The sequence below is a fragment of the Dendrobates tinctorius genome, unplaced genomic scaffold, assembly GCF_039654945.1.
Source record: "Dendrobates tinctorius isolate UK_male_01 unplaced genomic scaffold, ASM3965494v1 ptg000202l, whole genome shotgun sequence".
NCBI classification, from domain to species: domain Eukaryota; kingdom Metazoa; phylum Chordata; class Amphibia; order Anura; family Dendrobatidae; genus Dendrobates; species Dendrobates tinctorius.
The window spans coordinates 611503-629703 of NW_027361869.1; the positions used below are offsets into that span (position 1 = coordinate 611503).

The 18201-nt window shown below is 44.1% G+C and overlaps 2 protein-coding genes across 3 annotated transcripts in view; both read right to left on the reverse strand.

Moving 5' to 3' along the window:
* The window catches only part of LOC141057033 (uncharacterized), a 140270-nt gene that overhangs the window by 108551 nt on the left and 13518 nt on the right, over positions 1 to 18201 (reverse strand). The gene's annotated exons all lie outside the window — the stretch shown is intronic.
* LOC141056976 (histone lysine acetyltransferase CREBBP-like) overlaps positions 1 to 18201 on the reverse strand; it is a 41663-nt gene that overhangs the window by 16987 nt on the left and 6475 nt on the right. The window lies entirely within an intron of this gene.

The following is an 18201-nucleotide window of genomic DNA, read 5'->3' on the forward strand; positions in this document are numbered from 1 at the left end:
CCAAGTCGTCTGCATAGGGAGAAGGAATGACATCAGGCAGCTGTACGGGATCTGGAGGCTTCTCTTTCACATCGTAGAGATGAGGGCATGGTTTGCAGAAAGTAGATCCTCCATCTCTGTGTACATAAGTCTTAAAGGAATCGACTCTTGTTCGGTCCAAGCACACATTTCCTATGATTACCCACCCCAAGTCGAGTCTCTGTGCGTAGGGGGCATAGACAGGACCATTGCACTGTTGGCGGACCTTATGTATCCTTAAATTGTCTCTGCCGAGCAGAAGTAGGATATCAGCATCTGAGTCCATAGGTGGGATAACTGTTGTGAACTCATTTTCTGGTCTACCAGTTGTGAGTTCTCCTTCCAGGCTCCCTCTGGTGGTAACAGGAGGTAGTGAGGTTGATTTAATTAGTAGAGATCTGCCACCTGATGATGAGGATAACAATTGGATCTCTGGAATCTCAGACTGGATTTAAGACAGCCGACACCCTATTCTGGTGCTGGTGATTCCTTCTGGCTTTTCAGGTCTTGGTTTTCAGCTCTGTTCCAGTCATCTCAAGCTAAGTGTTTCTGCTAATGTTCACACTTGATTTTGTTGGTCTATTCAGTTTTTTGTGTGGTCAGCCAGCCCCGGCTGGGGCTGTGCTGAATTTCCACTCTTATTTATCTGTATTTGCCAATTTGCTTTTTGTCCCTTATTAGATTGGCCTCTTTTTTGCTGTCTCAGAATATTTCAGAGTGCTGATATAGTGGGAGAAGTCTAGTGACTTCAGGGTTAATTTTGTTATCAGTAGTGTTGGACATTATTTTTGTAGGGCTTTTGGGCAGATTGCAGACAGTGTCTTTCCTTTCCTTTCTAGTTAGTTTGGGCCCCATCGTTTGCTCAGCCTATTTTCCTGCCTGTGTTTGTGTTTTCATCTTGTTTCACCGTCAATACATGTATGGGGGCTCTCTATTCCTTTGGGGTCTGCTCTGGGGCAGTTAGTTTTCCCCTTTTCTTGCTTGAGGCTTATTTAGTCCTCCGGCTGTGACGAGGCGTCTAGATTCATCGTAGGAACGCTCCACGGCTGCTGCTAGTTGTGTGGTTAGGATCAGGGGTCTGCAATCTGCATAGTTACCAACCTCTCTGGTTTTCTGTGACTTAGCTTGTTTAGTTTTCCTCCTCGGTGACCCATTCAAAACAGAATCACAAAGCATACCGCAGATTCTAGGATACTCAAAAGCAGGAAAAAATTGTTTAAAAAAAAAAAGTGTCAGAATTTTTTTTTTTTGTTATGTATTTTTTCCTCTCTCTCGGGCCGTAGGAGGATTTTTTTTTTCCTAATGGAGATTAAGCAATTGTCTGATCGTGTGGAGCAACTTGCTGCTGAAGTGCAGGGAATTTCCATCTACCTCATTCAGTCACATGCTGCTGAACCTGAGATCCCTACTCCTGATGTGTTTTCTGGGGATCGGTCTAAATTTTTGAATTTTAAGAATAATTGTAAATTATTTCTTGCCTTGAAGCCTAACTCATCGAGGAGCTCTGTGCAGCAGGTTAAAATTGTCATCTCCTTGCTGCGCGGCGATCCTCAGGATTGGGCTTTTTCTCTGACACCTGAAAATCCTATTGTGACTAATGTGGATGCATTTTTTCAAGCCTTGGGGTTGTATGATGAACCTAATGTTGTTGATCAAGCTGAGAGAACCCTGTTGGCATTGAACCTGGGTCAGGATTCTGCAGTTATACTGTCAAAAATTCTGAAAGTGGGCGGTCTTTACTACATGGAATGATAGTGCATTGACATCTCTCTTTCGGAAGGGTTTATCAGAGACCGTAAAAGATGTTATGGTGGTTTTTCCTGTTCCCTCTGGTCTGGATGATTCTGTCATTAGCCATTCAAGTTGATCGGCGTTTACGTGAACGTAAAACTACACGGGAGGCGCTGCCACCTTTTGAACAAACATCTGAACCTATGCAATGTGATGAGGTTTTGTCTAATGCACAACGTCAGGAGTTTAGTATGCGTAATAAGCTGTTTTTTCTGTGGAGATGTCTCTCATACTATTTCTGTCTGCCCTAAACGAGAGAAACGTTTTGCACACACATTTGCTGTGGGCAGTATACAACCTAAGTTCCTTTTGGCAATTACTCTGATCTGCTCCTTATCCACGTTTTCCACTAAGGCTTTTGTGGATTCAGGAGCAGCTTTGAATCTGATGGATTTGGACTTTGCTAAACGTTGTGGTTTTTCCATGACGCCTCTGCGGATGCCTATTCCTTTGAGGGTTATTGATGCCACTCCTTTAGCAGAGAATAAACCTGTTTTGGACCCAGGTGATAATGCGAGTTGCCCCAGACCACCAAGAAAATTGTACATTTTTGGTGCTGCATAATTTGCATGATACTATTGTTCTGGGTTTTCCCTGGTTGCAAACTCATAATCCAGTTTTGGATAGGAAATCTGGTTCTGTGGTGAGTTGGGGTTGTCAGTGCGTTCTTAGGGACGCTCCTGTTTTCTCCACCTCTCCCCAGTCTCATGATATTCCTGATTATCTGGCTGATTTCTCTGATGTTTTTAGTGAGAGCAAGTCTGCGTCTTTGCCTCTTCATAGGAGTTATAACTGAGCAATTGAGTTGATGCCTGGGTGTAAATTTCCCAAGGGTTGGCTTTTCAACTTATCAGTACCCGAACATGATGCTATGCGATCCTATATTAAGGAGTCATTGGAGAAGGGTCATATTAGACCATCCTCGTCACCTTTAGGTGCTGTTTTTTTTTTGTGGCCAAGAAAGATGGTTCATTAAGACCGTGTATTGATTATCGTTCCCTTAACAAGATGACGGTTAAATATCAGTACCCGTTACCTCTGATGTCTGATTTATTCTCCAGAGTTAAGAGTTCCTGCTGGTTTACTAAGCTTGACCTCAGCGGGGCGTATAATCTTATTCGCATCAAGCACGGCGATGAATGGAAGATGGTGCTTAATACTCCGGAGGGACATTTTGAGTACCTGGTGATGCCTTTTGGGCTCACTAATGCCCCTTCTGTCTTCCAGTCCTTTATGAATATTTTCCGAGACTGTGGATAAGTTTTTGATAATCTATCTGGATGATATTTTGATCTTTTCTAATGATTGGGATTCTCATGTGGAACATGTCCGGACTGTGTTCCGGATTTTGAGGGAGAATTCCTTGTTTGTTAAGGGATCGAAATGCGTCTTTGGTGTACAGAGGATTTCATTTTTGGGATTTATCTTGTCTCCGTCGACTATCGAAATGGACCCGGCCAAGGTACAGGCCATTTATGATTGGGTTCAGCCTACTTCTTTGAAGGGTCTCCAGAAGTTTTTGGGTTTTGCTAATTTCTATCGTAAATTTATAGGTAATTTTTCTGGTATTGTCAAACCACTGACTGATCTGACCAAGACGGGCGCTGATGTGCTGAATTGGTCTCCTGAGGCTGTCTCAGCATTTCAGGAGCTTAAGCGGAGATTTACTTCAGCTCCAGTTTTACGGCAACCTGATGTCTCAGGCTAAGTGCACACGTTGCAGAAAATTTCTGCTCAAAAACCTGAATCCCTTCCCAGAAACCGCACCTATTTTTCCGCGGTGGTTTTTGCCCGTTTTTTGCGCAGTTTTGATGCTTTCTTGATGCGTTTTTTTACGCAGCGATTTCAAACCGCATGGAAGAAGCCAAAGCTGCGGAAAAATCCGCAAAATTAGTAAGCATGCTGCGGTTTTTACCGCGATGCGGTTTTTTCACGGTAAAAAACGCATCAATGAGCACAAAAAGAGCAAAATGCATAGAAATGACTGGAAAGATGTATATCTTTGTACCGTGTTAGCCAGTAGATAGAAAAATATTCAGGATTGAGAGTCCTCAGTGGTTGATACCTTTTAATGGCTAACTGAAAAGATGGTAACACATTGCAAGCTTTCGAGACTACTCAGGTCTCTTCATCAGGCTCGACTAATACAAAATCTGAAGTCACATATTTATGCACAATACAGCACAGAAAAAATGCAATAGATAAGACAAGTGACGTGAAGAACTATCAATATGGGAGAGGGAGAAACATAAATATAAACATTGGACCAGTTAATAGATAAGGAGTCCGGATGTTTTATGGTCCTCTGATTGGGGTCTAGTTCTGTGTTATGATGCCCCCACAAGGTTTTAAAAGGAAATTCCTTAATTGATGTAAAAAGACATAAATCCATGCGACACATTCATTCCAGCACTGAGAGTGTCAAAGGTCGTCATAAATTTGTACTCCCAAACTCGTCTCTCTCTCTGAGAATTGAAGTTACCTTTCAATACCAGTAATTTCATATCCACGTTGCTGTGATCAGGGATACAGAAATGTTTTGCCACAGGTAGATCCATTCTTTTTTCTCTTATTGTGTGACGATAAGCATTCATCCTTGTTCTAAGCTTTTGCCCTGTCTCCCCCACATACAGACCCCCAGTTGGACATTTAGTACAAATAATTAAGTACACCACATTAGATGTAATGCAGGTGAAAGTACCTGGGATCTTGTAGTCCTGATGTGAGTTAGGGATCTTTATCTTGTCCGTGGTCATTATAAATGGACAGGTTTTACATTTTTTCTGGTTGCAAGGAAAGGTTCCTGCAGCTGTTGGAGAGGACAGGGAGCTTCTGACAATGATGCTTCTTAAATTTGGGGGCTGTCTAAAACACAGCAGTGGGGTGGGTCTCCATCCAAAACACAAAGAACTCTATCTATAGCCAAGCCATCAGATACAATCGTATATGTTCCAACCCCATGGATAGAGACAAACACCTTGGTCGCCTCAAAAAGACCTTTTTGAATCAGGGCTACCATCCAAGAACAATTGAAAACCAAATAACAAGAGCCACCAGATTGTCAAGGAATCACCTGCTACATTACAAAGCTAAAGAAGAAAATAACCGAGTGCCTCTAGTAGTCACCTACAACCCAAATCTGGAAGTGCTAAGGGGAGCTGCATGGAAATTACAACCTTTACTACAAAAAGATGCCAGATTAAAATCCATTTTTCCAGACCCCCCACTGCTGTGTTTTAGGCAGCCCCCAAATTTAAGAAGCATCATTGTCAGAAGCTCCCTGTCCTCTCCAACAGCTGCAGGAACCTTTCCTTGCAACCAGAAAAAATGTAAAACCTGTTCATTGCATTTTTTCTGTGCTGTATGGTGCATAAATATGTGACTTCAGATTTTGTATTAGTCTAGCCTGATGAAGAGACCTGAGTAGTCTCGAAAGCTTGCAATGTGTTACCATCTTTTCAGTTAACCATTAAAAGGTATCAACTACTGAGGACTCTCAATCCTGAATATTTTTAGAAATGACTGGGAAGCTTATTTTTAGCGGTTTATAGTGAAAACCGTGGTAAAAACCGCTAAAAAAATGCTGTGTGTGAACACAGCCTCACTTCCATTTCAGGTGGAGGTAGATGCTTCTGAGATTGGTGCAGGAGCTGTTTTGTCCCAAAAAGACCCTGTGACTTCTAAGATGAATCCCTGTGCCTACTTTTCTCGAAAGTTCTCCCCATCTGAACGCAACTATGATGTGGGGAATCGGGAATTGTTGGCCATGAAATGGACATTTGAGGAGTGGAGACATTGGTTGGAGGGAGCTAGACATCAAGTTGTGGTCCGATCACAAGAATTTGATTTATCTGGAGTCTGCCAAACGCTTGAATCCTAGACAGGCTAGATGCGCCTTGTTTTTCACGCGTTTTAATTTTGTGGTCTCTTTTCTTCCGGGCACTAAGAATGTTAAGGCAGACGCCCTTTCTAGGAGTTTCTTTGCTGATTCTCTTAATGTGACCGAGCCTACTACCATCCTAGGTGAGGGGGTAGTTCTTTCTGCCATTTCGCCCAATTTGAGACACGCCCTGGAGGAATTTCAGGAGGATAAACCTGAACGTTGCCCTATGGGAAAATTGTATGTTCCTGACCAGTGGAGAAAGAGAGTGATGTCTGAAGTTCATTGCTCCGCATTGACTGGTCATCCAGGTATTTTTGGTACCAGAGATTTGGCGAGTCGGTCTTTTTGGTGGTCTGCCTTATCTCGGGATGTCAGGAATTTTGTACAGTCCTGTGGGACTTGTTCTCTGTCTAAACCCTGTTCTCGTTCTAGTGGGTTGCTGATGCCCCTGCCAGTGCCCAAGAGGCCATGGACCCATATCTCAATGGATTTTATTTCTGATCTTCCTGTCTCTCAGAGAATGACTGTTATCTGGGTGATTTGTGATAGATTTTCGAAGATGGTCCATCTTGTACCACTCCCAAAGTTGCCATCTTCCGCTGAGTTGGTGCCCTTGTTTTTACAACAGGTGGTTCAGTTACATGGGATTCCTGAGAACATTGTGTCGGACAGTGGAGTCCAGTTTGTTTCCAGATTCTGGAAAGCCTTTTGTTCCAATCTGGGAATTCAGTTATCCTTCTCCTCCGCGTTTCATCCCCAGACCAATGGGCAGACTAAGAGAACAAACCAGACCTTGGAGTCTTATTTAAGATGTTTTATATCTGCTAATCAGGATGATTGGGTCTCATTTTTGCCCTTGGCCGAATTCGCGCTGAACAATAGAGCTAGTTCTGCCACTTTGATGTCACCCTTTTTCTGTAATTTTGGGTTTCATCCTCGATTCTCTTCAGGGCAAGTGGAATCTTCGTCCCCAGGTGTGGACACTGTGGTTGAGAGAATGCAGCAGATATGGGACCAAGTGGTGGATAAGTTGTCACTCTCTCAGGAAAAGGCCCAGCGATTTTCCAACCGGCATAGGACCATTGGTTCCCGGTTTAAAGTGGGTGATATGGTTTGGTTGTCGTCTAAGAATATTCCTATGAAGGTTGCATCTCCAAAATTTAAGCCAAGATTTATTTGACCTTATAAGATTTTGGAGATTCTTAATCCGGTTTCTTTTCGATTGGCTCTTCCAGTTACGTTCAAGATCCATAACGTATTTCACAAATCACTGTTGAAGAGGTTTCTTGAGCCAGTAGTTCCTATGGCAGCACCTCCTGACCCTGTATTGGTTAAAGGCAATGTGGAATATGAGGTAGAGAAAATATTGGATTCTCGTTTGGTTAGACGGAGACTCCAGTATTTGGTCAAATGGAAGGGTTATAGCCAGGAGGATAATTCGTGGGTCTCTGCCTCTGATATTCATGCCAATAGATTAGTTCGTGCTTTTCACCGGGCCCATCTTGATCGGCCTGGTGGCATGGATGAGGGTTCGGTGACCCCTCCTCAAGGGGGGGTACTGTTGTGAACTCATTTTCTGGTCTACCAGTTGTGAGTTCTCCTTCCAGGCTCCCTCTGGTGGTAACAGGAGGTAGTGAGGTTGATTTAATTAGTAGAGATCTGCCACCTGATGATGAGGATAACGATTGGATCTCTGGAATCTCAGACTGGATTTAAGACAGCCGACGCCCTATTCTGGTGCTGGTGATTCCTTCTGGCTTTTCAGGTCTTGGTTTTCAGCTCTGTTCCAGTCATCTCAAGCTAAGTGTTTCTGCTAATGTTCACACTTGATTTTGTTGGTCTATTCAGTTTTTTGTGTGGTCAGCCAGCCCCGGCTGGGGCTGTGCTGAATTTCCACTCTTATTTATCTGTATTTGCCAATTTGCTTTTTGTCCCTTATTAGATTGGCCTCTTTTTTGCTGTCTCAGAATATTTCAGAGTGCTGATATAGTGGGAGAAGTCTAGTGACTTCAGGGTTAATTTTGTTATCAGTAGTGTTGGACATTATTTTTGTAGGGCTTTTGGGCAGATTGCAGACAGTGTCTTTCCTTTCTAGTTAGTTTGGGCCCCATCGTTTGCTCAGCCTATTTTCCTGCCTGTGTTTGTGTTTTCATCTTGTTTCACCGTCAATACATGTATGGGGGCTCTCTATTCCTTTGGGGTCTGCTCTGGGGCAGTTAGTTTTCCCCTTTTCTTGCTTGAGGCTTATTTAGTCCTCCGGCTGTGACGAGGCGTCTAGATTCATCGTAGGAACGCTCCACGGCTGCTGCTAGTTGTGTGGTTAGGATCAGGGGTCTGCAATCTGCATAGTTACCAACCTCTCTGGTTTTCTGTGACTTAGCTTGTTTAGTTTTCCTCCTCGGTGACCCATTCAAAACAGAATCACAAAGCATACCGCAGATTCTAGGATACTCAAAAGCAGGAAAAAATTGTTTAAAAAAAAAAAGTGTCAGAATTTTTTTTTTTTGTTATGTATTTTTTCCTCTCTCTCGGGCCGTAGGAGGATTTTTTTTTTCCTAATGGAGATTAAGCAATTGTCTGATCGTGTGGAGCAACTTGCTGCTGAAGTGCAGGGAATTTCCACCTACCTCATTCAGTCACATGCTGCTGAACCTGAGATCCCTACTCCTGATGTGTTTTCTGGGGATCGGTCTAAATTTTTGAATTTTAAGAATAATTGTAAATTATTTCTTGCCTTGAAGCCTAACTCATCGAGGAGCTCTGTGCAGCAGGTTAAAATTGTCATCTCCTTGCTGCGCGGCGATCCTCAGGATTGGGCTTTTTCTCTGACACCTGAAAATCCTATTGTGACTAATGTGGATGCATTTTTTCAAGCCTTGGGGTTGTATGATGAACCTAATGTTGTTGATCAAGCTGAGAGAACCCTGTTGGCATTGAACCTGGGTCAGGATTCTGCAGTTATACTGTCAAAAATTCTGAAAGTGGGCGGTCTTTACTACATGGAATGATAGTGCATTGACATCTCTCTTTCGGAAGGGTTTATCAGAGACCGTAAAAGATGTTATGGTGGTTTTTCCTGTTCCCTCTGGTCTGGATGATTCTGTCATTAGCCATTCAAGTTGATCGGCGTTTACGTGAACGTAAAACTACACGGGAGGCGCTGCCACCTTTTGAACAAACATCTGAACCTATGCAATGTGATGAGGTTTTGTCTAATGCACAACGTCAGGAGTTTAGTATGCGTAATAAGCTGTTTTTTCTGTGGAGATGTCTCTCATACTATTTCTGTCTGCCCTAAACGAGAGAAACGTTTTGCACACACATTTGCTGTGGGCAGTATACAACCTAAGTTCCTTTTGGCAATTACTCTGATCTGCTCCTTATCCACGTTTTCCACTAAGGCTTTTGTGGATTCAGGAGCAGCTTTGAATCTGATGGATTTGGACTTTGCTAAACGTTGTGGTTTTTCCATGACGCCTCTGCGGATGCCTATTCCTTTGAGGGTTATTGATGCCACTCCTTTAGCAGAGAATAAACCTGTTTTGGACCCAGGTGATAATGCGAGTTGCCCCAGACCACCAAGAAAATTGTACATTTTTGGTGCTGCATAATTTGCATGATACTATTGTTCTGGGTTTTCCCTGGTTGCAAACTCATAATCCAGTTTTGGATAGGAAATCTGGTTCTGTGGTGAGTTGGGGTTGTCAGTGCGTTCTTAGGGACGCTCCTGTTTTCTCCACCTCTCCCCAGTCTCATGATATTCCTGATTATCTGGCTGATTTCTCTGATGTTTTTAGTGAGAGCAAGTCTGCGTCTTTGCCTCTTCATAGGAGTTATAACTGAGCAATTGAGTTGATGCCTGGGTGTAAATTTCCCAAGGGTTGGCTTTTCAACTTATCAGTACCCGAACATGATGCTATGCGATCCTATATTAAGGAGTCATTGGAGAAGGGTCATATTAGACCATCCTCGTCACCTTTAGGTGCTGTTTTTTTTTTGTGGCCAAGAAAGATGGTTCATTAAGACCGTGTATTGATTATCGTTCCCTTAACAAGATGACGGTTAAATATCAGTACCCGTTACCTCTGATGTCTGATTTATTCTCCAGAGTTAAGAGTTCCTGCTGGTTTACTAAGCTTGACCTCAGCGGGGCGTATAATCTTATTCGCATCAAGCACGGCGATGAATGGAAGATGGTGCTTAATACTCCGGAGGGACATTTTGAGTACCTGGTGATGCCTTTTGGGCTCACTAATGCCCCTTCTGTCTTCCAGTCCTTTATGAATATTTTCCGAGACTGTGGATAAGTTTTTGATAATCTATCTGGATGATATTTTGATCTTTTCTAATGATTGGGATTCTCATGTGGAACATGTCCGGACTGTGTTCCGGATTTTGAGGGAGAATTCCTTGTTTGTTAAGGGATCGAAATGCGTCTTTGGTGTACAGAGGATTTCATTTTTGGGATTTATCTTGTCTCCGTCGACTATCGAAATGGACCCGGCCAAGGTACAGGCCATTTATGATTGGGTTCAGCCTACTTCTTTGAAGGGTCTCCAGAAGTTTTTGGGTTTTGCTAATTTCTATCGTAAATTTATAGGTAATTTTTCTGGTATTGTCAAACCACTGACTGATCTGACCAAGACGGGCGCTGATGTGCTGAATTGGTCTCCTGAGGCTGTCTCAGCATTTCAGGAGCTTAAGCGGAGATTTACTTCAGCTCCAGTTTTACGGCAACCTGATGTCTCAGGCTAAGTGCACACGTTGCAGAAAATTTCTGCTCAAAAACCTGAATCCCTTCCCAGAAACCGCACCTATTTTTCCGCGGTGGTTTTTGCCCGTTTTTTGCGCAGTTTTGATGCTTTTTTGATGCGTTTTTTTACGCAGCGATTTCAAACCGCATGGAAGAAGCCAAAGCTGCGGAAAAATCCGCAAAATTAGTAAGCATGCTGCGGTTTTTAACGCAATGCGGTTTTTTCACGGTAAAAAACGCATCAATGAGCACAAAAAGAGCAAAATGCATAGAAATGACTGGAAAGATGTATATCTTTGTACCGTGTTAGCCAGTAGATAGAAAAATATTCAGGATTGAGAGTCCTCAGTGGTTGATACCTTTTAATGGCTAACTGAAAAGATGGTAACACATTGCAAGCTTTCGAGACTACTCAGGTCTCTTCATCAGGCTCGACTAATACAAAATCTGAAGTCACATATTTATGCACAATACAGCACAGAAAAAATGCAATAGATAAGACAAGTGACGTGAAGAACTATCAATATGGGAGAGGGAGAAACATAAATATAAACATTGGACCAGTTAATAGATAAGGAGTCCGGATGTTTTATGGTCCTCTGATTGGGGTCTAGTTCTGTGTTGTGATGCCCCCACAAGGTTTTAAAAGGAAATTCCTTAATTGATGTAAAAAGACATAAATCCATGCGACACATTCATTCCAGCACTGAGAGTGTCAAAGGTCGTCATAAATTTGTACTCCCAAACTCGTCTCTCTCTCTGAGAATTGAAGTTACCTTTCAATACCAGTAATTTCATATCCACGTTGCTGTGATCAGGGATACAGAAATGTTTTGCCACAGGTAGATCCATTCTTTTTTCTCTTATTGTGTGACGATAAGCATTCATCCTTGTTCTAAGCTTTTGCCCTGTCTCCCCCACATACAGACCCCCAGTTGGACATTTAGTACAAATAATTAAGTACACCACATTAGATGTAATGCAGGTGAAAGTACCTGGGATCTTGTAGTCCTGATGTGAGTTAGGGATCTTTATCTTGTCCGTGGTCATTATAAATGGACAGGTTTTACATTTTTTCTGGTTGCAAGGAAAGGTTCCTGCAGCTGTTGGAGAGGACAGGGAGCTTCTGACAATGATGCTTCTTAAATTTGGGGGCTGTCTAAAACACAGCAGTGGGGTGGGTCTCCATCCAAAACACAAAGAACTCTATCTATAGCCAAGCCATCAGATACAATCGTATATGTTCCAACCCCATGGATAGAGACAAACACCTTGGTCGCCTCAAAAAGACCTTTTTGAATCAGGGCTACCATCCAAGAACAATTGAAAACCAAATAACAAGAGCCACCAGATTGTCAAGGAATCACCTGCTACATTACAAAGCTAAAGAAGAAAATAACCGAGTGCCTCTAGTAGTCACCTACAACCCAAATCTGGAAGTGCTAAGGGGAGCTGCATGGAAATTACAACCTTTACTACAAAAAGATGCCAGATTAAAATCCATTTTTCCAGACCCCCCACTGCTGTGTTTTAGGCAGCCCCCAAATTTAAGAAGCATCATTGTCAGAAGCTCCCTGTCCTCTCCAACAGCTGCAGGAACCTTTCCTTGCAACCAGAAAAAATGTAAAACCTGTTCATTGCATTTTTTCTGTGCTGTATGGTGCATAAATATGTGACTTCAGATTTTGTATTAGTCTAGCCTGATGAAGAGACCTGAGTAGTCTCGAAAGCTTGCAATGTGTTACCATCTTTTCAGTTAACCATTAAAAGGTATCAACTACTGAGGACTCTCAATCCTGAATATTTTTAGAAATGACTGGGAAGCTTATTTTTAGCGGTTTATAGTGAAAACCGTGGTAAAAACCGCTAAAAAAATGCTGTGTGTGAACACAGCCTCACTTCCATTTCAGGTGGAGGTAGATGCTTCTGAGATTGGTGCAGGAGCTGTTTTGTCCCAAAAAGACCCTGTGACTTCTAAGATGAATCCCTGTGCCTACTTTTCTCGAAAGTTCTCCCCATCTGAACGCAACTATGATGTGGGGAATCGGGAATTGTTGGCCATGAAATGGACATTTGAGGAGTGGAGACATTGGTTGGAGGGAGCTAGACATCAAGTTGTGGTCCGATCACAAGAATTTGATTTATCTGGAGTCTGCCAAACGCTTGAATCCTAGACAGGCTAGATGCGCCTTGTTTTTCACGCGTTTTAATTTTGTGGTCTCTTTTCTTCCGGGCACTAAGAATGTTAAGGCAGACGCCCTTTCTAGGAGTTTCTTTGCTGATTCTCTTAATGTGACCGAGCCTACTACCATCCTAGGTGAGGGGGTAGTTCTTTCTGCCATTTCGCCCAATTTGAGACACGCCCTGGAGGAATTTCAGGAGGATAAACCTGAACGTTGCCCTATGGGAAAATTGTATGTTCCTGACCAGTGGAGAAAGAGAGTGATGTCTGAAGTTCATTGCTCCGCATTGACTGGTCATCCAGGTATTTTTGGTACCAGAGATTTGGCGAGTCGGTCTTTTTGGTGGTCTGCCTTATCTCGGGATGTCAGGAATTTTGTACAGTCCTGTGGGACTTGTTCTCTGTCTAAACCCTGTTCTCGTTCTAGTGGGTTGCTGATGCCCCTGCCAGTGCCCAAGAGGCCATGGACCCATATCTCAATGGATTTTATTTCTGATCTTCCTGTCTCTCAGAGAATGACTTATCTGGGTGATTTGTGATAGATTTTCGAAGATGGTCCATCTTGTACCACTCCCAAAGTTGCCATCTTCCGCTGAGTTGGTGCCCTTGTTTTTACAACAGGTGGTTCAGTTACATGGGATTCCTGAGAACATTGTGTCGGACAGTGGAGTCCAGTTTGTTTCCAGATTCTGGAAAGCCTTTTGTTCCAATCTGGGAATTCAGTTATCCTTCTCCTCCGCGTTTCATCCCCAGACCAATGGGCAGACTAAGAGAACAAACCAGACCTTGGAGTCTTATTTAAGATGTTTTATATCTGCTAATCAGGATGATTGGGTCTCATTTTTGCCCTTGGCCGAATTCGCGCTGAACAATAGAGCTAGTTCTGCCACTTTGATGTCACCCTTTTTCTGTAATTTTGGGTTTCATCCTCGATTCTCTTCAGGGCAAGTGGAATCTTCGTCCCCAGGTGTGGACACTGTGGTTGAGAGAATGCAGCAGATATGGGACCAAGTGGTGGATAAGTTGTCACTCTCTCAGGAAAAGGCCCAGCGATTTTCCAACCGGCATAGGACCATTGGTTCCCGGTTTAAAGTGGGTGATATGGTTTGGTTGTCGTCTAAGAATATTCCTATGAAGGTTGCATCTCCAAAATTTAAGCCAAGATTTATTTGACCTTATAAGATTTTGGAGATTCTTAATCCGGTTTCTTTTCGATTGGCTCTTCCAGTTACGTTCAAGATCCATAACGTATTTCACAAATCACTGTTGAAGAGGTTTCTTGAGCCAGTAGTTCCTATGGCAGCACCTCCTGACCCTGTATTGGTTAAAGGCAATGTGGAATATGAGGTAGAGAAAATATTGGATTCTCGTTTGGTTAGACGGAGACTCCAGTATTTGGTCAAATGGAAGGGTTATAGCCAGGAGGATAATTCGTGGGTCTCTGCCTCTGATATTCATGCCAATAGATTAGTTCGTGCTTTTCACCGGGCCCATCTTGATCGGCCTGGTGGCATGGATGAGGGTTCGGTGACCCCTCCTCAAGGGGGGGTACTGTTGTGAACTCATTTTCTGGTCTACCAGTTGTGAGTTCTCCTTCCAGGCTCCCTCTGGTGGTAACAGGAGGTAGTGAGGTTGATTTAATTAGTAGAGATCTGCCACCTGATGATGAGGATAACGATTGGATCTCTGGAATCTCAGACTGGATTTAAGACAGCCGACGCCCTATTCTGGTGCTGGTGATTCCTTCTGGCTTTTCAGGTCTTGGTTTTCAGCTCTGTTCCAGTCATCTCAAGCTAAGTGTTTCTGCTAATGTTCACACTTGATTTTGTTGGTCTATTCAGTTTTTTGTGTGGTCAGCCAGCCCCGGCTGGGGCTGTGCTGAATTTCCACTCTTATTTATCTGTATTTGCCAATTTGCTTTTTGTCCCTTATTAGATTGGCCTCTTTTTTGCTCTGTCTCAGAATATTTCAGAGTGCTGATATAGAGGGAGAAGTCTAGTGACTTCAGGGTTAATTTTGTTATCAGAAGTGTTGGACATTATTTTTGCAGGGTTTTTTGGGCAGATTGCAGACAGTGTCTTTCCTTTCCAGTTAGTTTGGGCCCCATCATTTGCTCAGCCTATTTTCCTGCCTGTGTTTGTGTTTTCATCTTGTTTCACCATCAATACATGTGTGGGGGCTGTCTATTCCTTTGGGGTCTGCTCTGGGGCAGTTAGTTTTCCCCTTTTCTTGCTTGAGGCTTATTTAGTCCGGCTGTGATGAGGCATCTAGATTCATTGTAGGAATGCTCCACGGCTGCTGCTAGTTGTGTGGTTAGGATCAGGGGTCTGCAATCTGCATAGTTACCAACCTCTCTGGTTTTGTGTGACTTCGCTTGTTTAGTTTTCCTCTTCGGTGACCCATTCATAACAGATAACACTGACTAGGTGCCTTAGGTGTGGTTGGTGGAACGCAGCTTCTGGGGTAGGGATCTCATCCATTTGGTCGGGTATTTGATCGCATTCGATTAGCGTAGGTAAGGGTATTTCTACGCCTCCGTTGACAGGAGAAGCAATGAAACCTTGTGCCCTCCTGCCGCTAGTCTCTATGCGGCCTGAGCAAGTATTCAGAGTATAGGGCGTTGCTGGTCCCTTGATTTCAAAGGCTTCAAAGAACTTAGGTCCAGCTAGGGATCGATTGCTCTGATCGTCAATGATGGCATACATTTTTACTGCCTTCTCTGGTTGCCCTTCTGGATAAACTCTGATTAGACATATCCTGGCACAGCATTTATCACTTTGGCTCTCCCCACATACCTCTGAGCATGAGCAGGAGACAGCTGTGGTAGAATTGGCGCTATTCTGTGGCTCCCCGCCATGGCTTGTAGCCAGACTAGAGGTAACTGCGACTGCTGGATCGCTGGTGGCTGAGGTTGGATGCAAAGCTGATGGGTGTTTGTCACTATTACACTCTTCACACTTAATGGCAGATTTACAGTCCTTGGCCATGTGTTCTAATGAGGCGCAGCACTTGAAACATACCCCAAGTTCGCTGAGGATTTTCTTGCGCTCCTGCATGGTTTTGGACCTGAAGCCTCTACATTTGTTCAATGAGTGTGGTTTTTTGTGAATGGGACACTCACGATTGAAAGATTTATCTCTCGATGGAATGGTGTACTGTTTATCGGCAGTTATTGCAGGTGGTGGCAGGTTAGTCTTTCTGACACTTATTCTGCTCCTCATGTCTTTGCGTCTATGTGAGACGCTTTCATGACTTGATGACGGTGTTGCTGGAGCTGCAGTGTTAGACTCCAGGAAGTCTAGGCTAGGGTCATTCCTCATTTGGGCCTGTTCGTCGACAAACTTGCAGAACTGATCAAACGGAGGAAAGGTGACATCATGTGACCTTTTGTACCTGGAAACGCATACTGCCCACTTCTCTTGCAGACTATGCGGCAGCTTTGAGACGATTGGGTTCACCCCATGGGCAGTGTCCAGGTAGCATAATCCAGACAGACGAGGGTCTCCTTTTGCGAGTTCCAGTTCCATAAGCAGATCACTTAAGTCCAGAAGCTTGTGGGCTTCCTTAAGGTTGATCCTTGGAACGTTCTGCAGTCTCTTGAATAAGGACTTTTCTATGGCTTCAGCACTGGCATAGGTTCTTTCGAGTCTCAGCCAGGCAGCAGCGGAGACCTGCTTCAGCTTGCCCCACGTAGACGGTCCGAAGACTCTTGATACGGTTTGTGGAGTCAGGACCCAACCATTTTACCATGAGGTCGAGCTCCCGTTCTGCAGATAGATTGAGGTCAGCAATGGTGGCCTTGAAGGTTGCTTTCCAGGCTCTGTAATTCTCTGCACAGTCGTCAAACTTTGAGAGGCTGGTGCTGATTAGATCTTTGCTCACCATAAACCTGGCTAACTCAGTCGTATCCGATCCTTCACTCCTTGTTACCATGTTAGCTTGTGTTGCCTCTCGGGCGTATAAGCTGTGTGGCGTGGAAGGGTGAATTGTTCCCGGGTAGAATGATGTTGCTGCAGGGTTGAGCTTTGGTTTAACCTCTGGAGATTTCGATGACCGCGGCTTGAACTGTGGAGATGGACTGGAGTGCATCTTGCGGTCGCCTTGTGATGATTGCTGCACCTGAGGGGACACGTTATGGCGTTGGTCTTGGGTCTCTGCAGATGCTGTGGGTAACACTGGCACCGTAAGTTGGGCTGACTTGGGCGTTTCCACATTGTTGGGTTGAATGTCGCTGGAGGTGTGTGCTGCAGAGATCTGTTTCTGCACGTAATCACTGGTACGGACGGCTGGGTCCTCTTCTTCCAGTCGTGGTAGGCAAATCGGGTCGAGGGTTTGATTCATTGCTTGCTCGAGTATTTTTACTTTGGCTAGCGCGATTTCTTCCTCCATTTGTGTTTGAAGAATCTTTGCTTGAGCCTCTGCCTTCTGCCTCCGCTTTCTTGGCTTCTGCCTCCGCGTCAGCTTTCCTGGATTCTGCCTCCACTTTCTTTTCTGTGTAGGAACGTCTTAGTTTGGATCGCTCTGCGTTTAAACGGGCCTCTAGGATTCTGTCTCTGAGGGCTGAAGTTCTTGAGCAGGATGATTTGTATGACCGAGCAGAGTGTCTGGATGAGCCTGACCTGTGAGATCCAGCTTCTTGCAGATAAGCGATACGGAGCGCCGCTTTATCTTTGGCGTCTTGCACAGCGGCGTCCCTTTCTCTTTCTGTGGAATCCACTTTGCTTAATTCTGATGAGGCTTCATCAATATTAGTCTTTTAGGAAGGCAACGTACCTTGCGGACAGTCTCTTGTATCCTCTGTGGGCCGTGTCTAGCGTTCTGTAGACTCGCTGCATCATTTTTGTGGCGCTTGATGCTGGACATGAGGGAGGTGACTCGTTCCCATAGGTCGTCCAGGTTGTCATTGAACTCATCCTTTGTACTGTGATAGTTTTCGACGACCTTTATGGTTGGTTTGACAGAGCGTCTTGGTCTGTTTCTGAAGCTGACTCTGTTTCCCCCTCTTCATAATGGATAGTATCGGGTAGTATTTGCTCTGTCTCAGCAGTGGGAGACTGTGCAGGGTCTTTTTCGGCCATTTTGATTTAAGGTGCACTGTCTCTTTAAGAAACTGAACTTTTGAATGGGGGGCTGGAAATCGCAGTGCAGCTTAGTTAAGACGTCCTGATAAGATTCCCAATGTGATTTTAGAGAATCGTGGGGTTTTGCAGTCCGACAATCTGCAGCAATGTTGTATAATATACAGTCTCTATGCACAATGCGGTCTGGGGTGACGCTGCAGAGTTTGTTAGCAGAGCAGGGCTACAGTATGTGAGCGGGCAGGCAGGTTAGGATATAAGGGTGATTTTTTGCCGGGCTTCAAGGCAGTTTTTTGACTGTCCCCACATGAGGCGAATGGCGTTGTAGTTGATTGGGGCTGGGAAAGATTCCTACCTTCTGTTTCCTCAATGCAGAGCAGACAGGACCATTGTTGCTGTTTTGCGTCCAGAGAGATGATACACACCAGATATTGTGAAGTCCAGACTTGTTTATTGGAAATCTGGACATACAGCGTATGATTGGTAATGCAGGACT